Genomic DNA, 9,000 nt, shown 5'->3' on the forward strand with positions numbered 1-9,000 from the left:
GCACCCTACACTAATTGATTCCTCTAAAGAACATTAATGAAAGCAACTTCTTTATTTCTCAACTTTTGAACTTAGAGATCAAGAATCTTAACCAGAACGTTTCCGTAGGATAGACTTTATTTCACACCAGAACTCTCTAATGGCAGAATCGAACAAGGATCACAAATACAATTCTTCCACATTGAAAGATGAAACACCGGATGCACCAATACCAATTTTGAAGGCAAATCCAACTCATAAGCCACCTTATAAATACGCCTCAAAATCTGATATGAGCCTACATAACAAGGACTAAGCTTCCCTTTCTTACCAAAATGCATCACACCCTTCATAGGCGATATTTTCAACTAAACCTAATTATTAACTTCAAATTCAAGTTCTCTTCTTCTCACATCCGAATATGATTTTGTCATTTTGGGTAGTCTTGTCTCTCAAATGAGTCTAAATTTCTTTATAGCCTCATGAACAGACTCAACCCCTATCAAATCAATCTCGACAACCTCAAACCACCCAATAGGAGATCTACAGCTCTTACCATAGAGAGCTTCAAATGAAGCCATTTGAATACTCGAATGATAGATATTATTATAGGCAAATTCAATCAATGGAAAATGGTCGTCCTAATTACCTTTGAAGTCAATAACACAACCTCTCAACATATCCTCCAAAGTCTGGATAGTCCTCTCTTCTTGACCATCGATTTGAGGGTAAAATATTGTACTAAGATTAACTTGATTACCAAGAAATGATCTCAAAAATTGAGAAGTAAACTGAGTACCTTTGTCTGAATTTACAGACAATAGAACACAATGAAACTTAACCAATTCTCAAATGTAAAGCTTGGCATAATCCTCATTTGAATAAGATGTTTTAACAGGAAGCAAATGCATCAAATAAGATCAACAAAAACCAAAATAGAATCATATTGATGAAACGTACGAGTTTAACCCATAATGAAGTCCATATTCAAGTTTTTCCACTTCCAAGTAGGAATCTTAATGTCCTGAGCTTAACCTTCCAGTTTTTGATGCCAAACCTTCACTTGTTGGAAATTTGGACACTTTGCCACAAACTCCGCAGTATCTTTCTTCATGGTATTCCACCAATAGACTTCCCTCAAATTATGATACATCTTGGTGGATCCCAAGTGAATACAATACCGAGAACTATGAGCTTTCGATAAAATCTATTGCCTCAAACCATGAACATCCAAAACACATAAACTCCTTGGTAACGAAGTACACCATCTCCCCCTTGGGAGAAAGCCTTAATATTTTTTTGTAAACCACTTTCTTCAATTCAACCAAAGTCGAAGCACTATCTTTTTTGCCTTCACATACGACGTAAGAGATGATTCTGAGTCATTCTACACTATAACAAAACCATCCTCAAAATAAACCAAGCAAATATCCAAACTAGCTAGTCTATGAAAATCACGAACCAACTCTTTTTTCTCATCTTCAACATGGGCAACACTATTCATGTACAATCTACTATGTGTGTCGACCACCATATTTCCCTTACCCAGATGGTAAAGAACACTCATGTCGTGATCCTTTAATAATTCAAGCCCCCAACTTTGGCAAAGATACATGTCCTTTTACTTAAATACATATTGCAAGCTCTTATGATCGGTGAACACATTTGCATTAACACCATAGAGATAGTGTCTTCATATATTCAAAGAAAACACTACCACCGCAAACTCCAAATCATGAGTTGGGTATTCTTTTCATAAACCTTAAGTTGCCTAGAAGCATAGGCTATCACTTTAGCATTTTGCATCAAAATACAACCAATCCCAATCCCCGATGCATCAAAATACACAACAAACCCATCCGATCCTTTCGATAAAGTCAAAATTGGGGAAAAAGTAAGTCAATCTTTTAATTCTCGAAAACTCTTCTCACATGGTTCAGACCATTGAAATTTCACTTTCTTTTGAGTCAAAGTAGTTAAAGGTGAAAAAATAGAGGAAATCCTTCCACTAATCATCTAAAGTAATTGGCAAAATCCAAGAAACTCTGAATATCTAAAAGAGAAAGAGGTCTAGGTCAATTCTTAACTGCCTCAATCTTCTTAGGATCAACTCTAATACCATCACCGAAAATAATATGGCTAAGAACGCAACCGACCTTAACCAAAACTCATACTTTCTAAACTTAAAAAACAATTGATGATCCTTGTGAACTTGCAAGACAATCCTCAAATGATCGACATGCTCATCCTTACTATGAGAATAGATAAAAATATCAGCAATGAACACAATAATGAACATATCCAAATATTTCTCAAACACCATATTTATCAAATCCATTAAAGTTATAGAAGCATTCGTTAGATCAAAAGACATAACCAAAACTTCATAGTGACCATTATTAAGTTCTAAAAGCTTTCTTTGGAATATCGCATTCTCTCACTCAAAGCTGATGATAACCCAATCAAAGATCAATCTTGAAAAAATAGCTAGCACATTGAGTTGATCGAACAAGTCATTAATCCTAGGGATTTGATACTTATTCTTGATTGTGACCTTATTTAATTATCGATAATTAATGCATATACGGAGAGAATCATCTTTCTTATAAACAAAGAGAACTGGAGTACCCCATGAAGAGATACACAGTCTAATGAAACTCTTATCCAAAAGATCCTTTAACTGATCCTTCAACTCCTTAAGATCCATACCAAGAATAACATTAAAGTCAGTCATATCTAACTCTACAAGATTGGTTGAGGTGATTTTATGAAAAAACTAAGACTAGACTATTTCTGTAAGCCCTCGTAGTTTAAATTGAATCGTCAATAGGAGTAGAGACTAAGAAAGGTTCTAATAAGACCTCAGTACCGATATTAAACTTTATAGAAAGATAAGGAGTCATGAAAGAATCATAACATACCGGAGACCACATCAGAGGTATCCTCCTGATTCTATCGAGTCTAAAAAGCATAATTCCTATTATGATTCTAACCACCACTAGAACTAAATAAAGTACCCTGCTGAGACGGCTGACCTAAAAAAGTAGATTGAGTGTGCTAATGACCAACTCTACCTTTCCTAGCAAGCAAAGGGCAATCTTTCACCTGATGACCCTTCTTGCCACAACAATAACATACATCAGAACCAGCTAAGCAATCTCTCCATGGTTCTTCCCATACTTCCTATACGTAAAGATAATATGACCACTAGAAGATCCTCTTTGAGTATTAGGGTTAGACAACCTATCTTTGTTGGACTTTTGTGTCGGAGCACTAGATTAATTCTGACCGGAGTACTTTTCTAGAAACTATGAATGACCACTATTTCTAGACCTCGAATGTGAAAAGTCACCACTATCGGTCCTTGTCCTCTTGGACTCAATAGACTTATGCTTAAGCTGTTCTTTCTCAATTTTCTCAGCATGATTCATTGACCTTGATATTTCCATCTCTTTGATCAACATTGCAGTTCTACATTCCTTGACAAACATATTCGAAACACCAAAAACAAACTTACTCATACAAACTCTAGAGTCGACTACCATTATCGAAGCATACTTGGACAATTGATCGAACTTCAAAGTATATTCCCTCACACTTATATTTCCTTGCTTCAATTTAATAAACTCTTTTACTTTAGCATTCCTCAACTCAAGAGGAAAGAATCAGTCTAGAAAATCACCCTTGAACTCATCGTAATCCAAAGAACCCGTATAAATAGCCTTTTTTTCTTCCATTGGTTGAGATAAACTTGAGAAACTCCCTTCAATTGATAATCCACCAAATCCACCTTCTCTGTCAGATTCACACCCATGATGTCCATAATCTTTTGAATCCCTTCAATAAACTCTTGTGGATCTTCATCCACCTTAGAACCATGAAATTTTGGAGGATTCATTTGAGTGAAGTCTCAAACCCTCGTTGCCACTGTACCCATTTTTGGGTTCATAGAAGCTACCACCTCTTAATAAGCTTGTGCCACCATGGCTTGGGAAAACACTTGAAAAACATCCCTAACCTCATCATGAGTGACTTGCTCGGCCAAATTATCAATTAGATATTGAGGTGCGTATTGTTCCTCATCTTGATTCACGTTCCTTCTCAATGGATCTCTTCATAAAGGTATGATTTTGTAACACATAGAACATGAGTTAGAAGGAAATCTTATAGAGTTTAACTCTATCCACGACTTAAGAGTGATAAAAGAAGTGAAGTTACTTAAATATATTATACCCTCCTATTCATAGATGTGGCGCAGTTTACACTGATAAAAAAGACTCTACTCAGCGCAGCTTTGTCAGACACCATAGGACACTTGAACCTGATGCTCTGATACCAAGTTTGTCATAACCCAAACTAGACCCTAAATATGATACGATGAATAGGATCTCAATATACCCTAAATAATCCTCTTAGTATAAGAATGAATTAAGATGATATTAAAATCAACATAAGAAAGAAATGTGGAAGATAAGTCTTAAAACAATCTGATTATAGCAAACTTAATCAAGGAAAATCTGAGAAATAATATTGATAATGCAAAAAACATACTAATTTTGACATAACCTCTAATTTTTATAGATGGGGGAATAAGACAAAACCTAGCTCGCCCAAAACAATATGAAATCCATGAAATAAAAGGCATCTTAAGATAGGTGTGCCCTCGAAGCATGACGACTCACCAAATAAAGCAACGCTGATAGGATCCAAGTACTAACCATGGGTGTGAGTGGGAGTGTTGTGACCTATATTATAAAACAGTGTAGGAAAAAGAAATATGGGGTTAGTACTATAGGATGTATTGAGTATGGAGAGAAACGAAATGCATGACATAAAGCATGATAATGCAATGACCAAGTTAAAGCATAAAAAAATTCTTTAATACATCATTATAAACATGGAACATTTTAATGCAAAACTTGTAAGCATAACATAGTTATAAAAAATGGCAATAATTGTAAGACTAAATTCATCATAAATACTTGAAAATCATAAGAATAGATCCTTAGAAAATCATGATATCATCTCATGTTCATTGAGATACTTATGTAAGCATCAAAAGTCATGATAAGATTGTTCATTTAAGATTATCTTCATGATAAGAATACTTTCCTTTCGAAGCAACTTTGATTTCATAAAATTAACATTGATAATTTGTCTAAAAAAATCCTTAAAATCATAGTTTATAAATTCATGATGCGTTCAAAAATTTCAAACATAGTTAATAATCATAAAATAGACGTAATGCATGGGTTCATGTGAAACTCATCAAAAATGTGTAATTAAGATCAAATCATGTATACTTAGATCATTGATTGAATACAAGCATAATTGATTGAACCCAATGCAAGATCATCAAAACCTAGAGTTTAGGAAGAAATCATAAAAAGAAATTAGAAATACTTTGGGACTCCATAGATGGAAAAGGATCTATGAATGAAATTCGCACATACCTTGATGATCCATAGCTATGAAATTGAAAAGGAGACTTGAGTTCTTGAAACCCTAACTTGTTGAAAAAGAAACCTTGGGAGAGAAATCCTTGAGAGCCTTAGAGAATTTAGGTGAATAAGGTGGAATGGGTGAAGTTTGAAGAGTTTGGGTAGTTATAGGTCATGAGGAATAGTCCAAAATGAAGTATCTTAGGGGTTAAATGGGTAGGAAAGGTCCCAAATATCCTTACTTAAAATCTGAAGGAAGTGACTCTATAGGTTGACCTATGTACCATCCCGGTCAACCGTAGGTCACCTTCAAAAAGATAGTAACTTAAGTCAAAACCCACGAATCCATTCCTAAGGTCTGTCGACCACTCTATAGGATGTAGGCCTTGCTCGTCCTGTCAACCTCCAATTACCAATTCCTCTGAACCCCCATCTACGAACAATCCCACAACTCGTAGATCTTTATGCGGTTCATAGGACCACTCATCCTATTGAACCCTACAGACTCCTCCTCTAAATCTCATCCTACAGGACCACCTACATCCCGTAACACATTCTACGTCCCATCTAATGGGCTCATCCAAAACTTCTAAGACTTGGAAAATTCTCAAACTTCAGTACTTCAACTATGACTCCTTCCTATAGACCATATGTCCTTGTATGGTCTGTAGGTTGACCCGTTTGAACTAATACCAAAAATATTTCTGCAAAATGTTTCTTCCAATACACTTTCCGACTTTCAAAGTGGTATAACTATATTGTTTTCCTTAAAAATATGGCAGAATTACATATATGGATAAAAATGTCATATATTCACTAATCACAAAAGCTTAAAGTACCTAGGTACTCAGATTGACCTGAACTTAATATAACATAGATGGCTTGAACTCAACAAAGATTATGACTGTATGATTGACTATCATATCTAAAGCCAATGTGGTTGTTGATGCCTTAAATCGCAAATCCTTCGCAAGCTTATCTTTGAGTCCTTTGCCTTTTCTTCTTAAGTTAAGAGCCATGAATGTTTAATATGCACTTGATTCGTATGGTTTGATTGTTGCTAATTTGCAAGCCAAGCCAATATTACTTGAACAGATGAAAAAAACATAGAAGTTAGATGAGAAACTCGTAAAATTGACCAAAGAAGTTCAAAATGGGAAAAACATGATTTTACATTAATGAATGATGGTTTCTTGTTTTATCAAAATAGGTTATGTGTCCTTACTAATGAAAAATTGAGAGGAGAAATTATGAATGAAGAACATGCTTCACCAGATGCAATGCATTCTGGAGGTATGAAGATGTACCAGACTATCAAAGAACACTATTGGTGGAATGGTATGAAGAAAGATATTCTGAAGTTCATTTCAAAATGTTTGGTTTGTTAAGAAAAAAAGGCAGATCATCAGGTTCCAGTTGATTTACTACAACCCTTGTCGATGCCAAAATACAAAAGGGAGAGAATAACTACAGACTTGTTTCTGGAATTCTCGCACTTAAAAAACCATGATGCAATATGGGTGAGATAGAAAAACAAAGAGTTCTCACTTTTTGGCAGTCAAAAAGGATTACCCACTTGAGTGTTAAGTTTAATTGTACATTAATGAGATTGTAAGTGTCATGCCCCAAACCAGGGGAGGCACAAAAGGCACCCATTGCCTCACTTGATCGAGTGAACTAACAAATACATAAAAGAAATGAAACCACACAGGGCGACAAGGCCGCCATAATAACCTACTGGAATAAGATAACTAGACCGACGAGGTCACAACAACACTAAAAATACAATCAATGAGCTGAAAAGGCTAGCTTAACTAATAAAGAACTAGTAAGACGACAATGTTGCAACTAAAATCATATATATAATAAGGCGGCGAGGCTATGAATGGAAGCTGAAAAGACCCAAAAAGGTATGTCCACAAGTCTCTATGAATAGTACAACCTAACTGGTTGGGAGAAGTCCCCAACAATACCAATAACTATATAAAAAACCTAAGAAAATCTACAAATAACCAACAACTTTAGGAAGAATGGAGCTTACCAATCCTCAGTTGAGACTATAGCCCTACTGCAAAGGCCGATCAAGACCTTTATATGAGCTTGCAACATGAATGTAGTGTCCCTAGGAAATGGGATGTCATTATGAATGAAAATGTACTTGTATAAAAGACGGAAAGTAGAATCATAAATAGCTGCAGTAAAAAGGATAATAGAGATACCACCTGAAATTGAAACTCTGATAGCCTTCATGGCGGACATCTAACCTCATAATAATCAAATATGTATGGTATGTCCATTTAATCATATTCCATGAATATTAGTTCTTTTTGGCTAGTGTAATTATAGTTGGTGAATCTTATTGATGTTTCTCCTCTAAAACTAGTATACATTAAATAAGTTTCCGATGCAAACACTTTTAGTTTACTAAGTTTGTCTAATGTCTAAGAGTTCTCTTTCTGCTTATATATATATATATATATATTCACGGTATATGATTTAATGGGCATATATATAATCATTTTTCCAGTGGTCAATGGCATTAATTGGCTCTTGCACCCACAAGCTTAGTTTAGCAAGTATATGGAAGTACATATTGCAGCAAAATATATCTTATGAAATTTTAAGTAATAATGGCAAAAACTCCTCCTTTTCAATCTATATATATATATAGAGAGAGAGAGAGAGAAATGAAGGAAATGGTCACTTTGACCGACCTTAACAGATTACTCACAATGTAAACAATTAATAATAAAATAGAATAAATTTTTGGGAATAAACAAATGGTGGCCGAATTCAATATACATAATTGCCAACCTCAATTTGTTCCACGTGGTGGTTGAGCTGTCCACCCCACACCATCATTAATTAAATTATTGGGATGAGGTCTATAACACATATACATTTGGATATTATATTGGTTCATGGAAAATATAAATATATAATTTTTTTAACATATCACAATTAAGAGAAAATTATTTTGAATAAAGTCTATCTCATATAATAAGTATTTTTTCACAAAATTACAATTACTATGTTCGTTAAAATATTAATAATTGAAAAACCTCTTACAAAAATAAATACATACACAAATGTATTTTAACTAAAGAAATTTTCATAGATATTTCAAAAATTTTAGGAATGAACTAGAAATTATATTTATCAAATTTTAATTTAAAACCAATATTTGTGAACACAAGCAAGGTTTATAATAAGACTCTAAAATTTAGGCTCGTAAGCCTTTGATGCAAAATGAAGGACAATCATAAATATCTGGGGTGTTACAGTAAGACTGCATGGGATCCTTGTTTCTATTGTATCTAATGGTGATTCAAGGTTTTCATCTAGATTTTTTGGTATCTTGTAGGAAGCCTTGGGTACTAATTTGAAGCTTAGCATTTCGTTCCATCCCCAAACAGACAGTCATTCAGAAAGAGTGATACAAAGTTTGGGGGATATACTTTGAGTTTGCATTATTGATTTTAAGTGTAGTCGGGATAAACACTTAGATTTGATAGAGTTTGTTTACAATAATAGCTATCAAATGAGTATTGTAATGCCTCCCTATGAAGCCTTATATGGA

The sequence above is a fragment of the Solanum dulcamara genome, chromosome 1, assembly GCF_947179165.1.
Source record: "Solanum dulcamara chromosome 1, daSolDulc1.2, whole genome shotgun sequence".
Classification (NCBI taxonomy): domain Eukaryota; kingdom Viridiplantae; phylum Streptophyta; class Magnoliopsida; order Solanales; family Solanaceae; genus Solanum; species Solanum dulcamara.